The following is a 267-nucleotide window of genomic DNA, read 5'->3' as shown; positions in this document are numbered from 1 at the left end:
GAAAGATGACATTTAGCTTCCTGTACTTTGCAGTTTTAGCAAAAAAAATGTGGGTTATTTTTACCTTTCTTTAAAAACCGTTTGTTGAGGCTGGAAGGTGGCATGGCGGTTAAAGGCGCCCGATTCCCACACAGCCAACCACGGTTCGAGTCCTAGACCTAGCAGCTTGCTTTCTTGCTATCCCTTTCTCTGTCTCTCTCTCTCTCTCTGGTCAAATTTAAAAAATAATAATAACAAATGGAATTACATAAATAAATAATTCCTTTT

Source organism: Tupaia chinensis, unplaced genomic scaffold (genome assembly GCF_000334495.1).
Source record: "Tupaia chinensis unplaced genomic scaffold, TupChi_1.0 Scaffold143574_1, whole genome shotgun sequence".
In the NCBI taxonomy this organism is placed as follows: domain Eukaryota; kingdom Metazoa; phylum Chordata; class Mammalia; order Scandentia; family Tupaiidae; genus Tupaia; species Tupaia belangeri.
Note: the sequence above shows the minus strand (reverse complement) of the source record.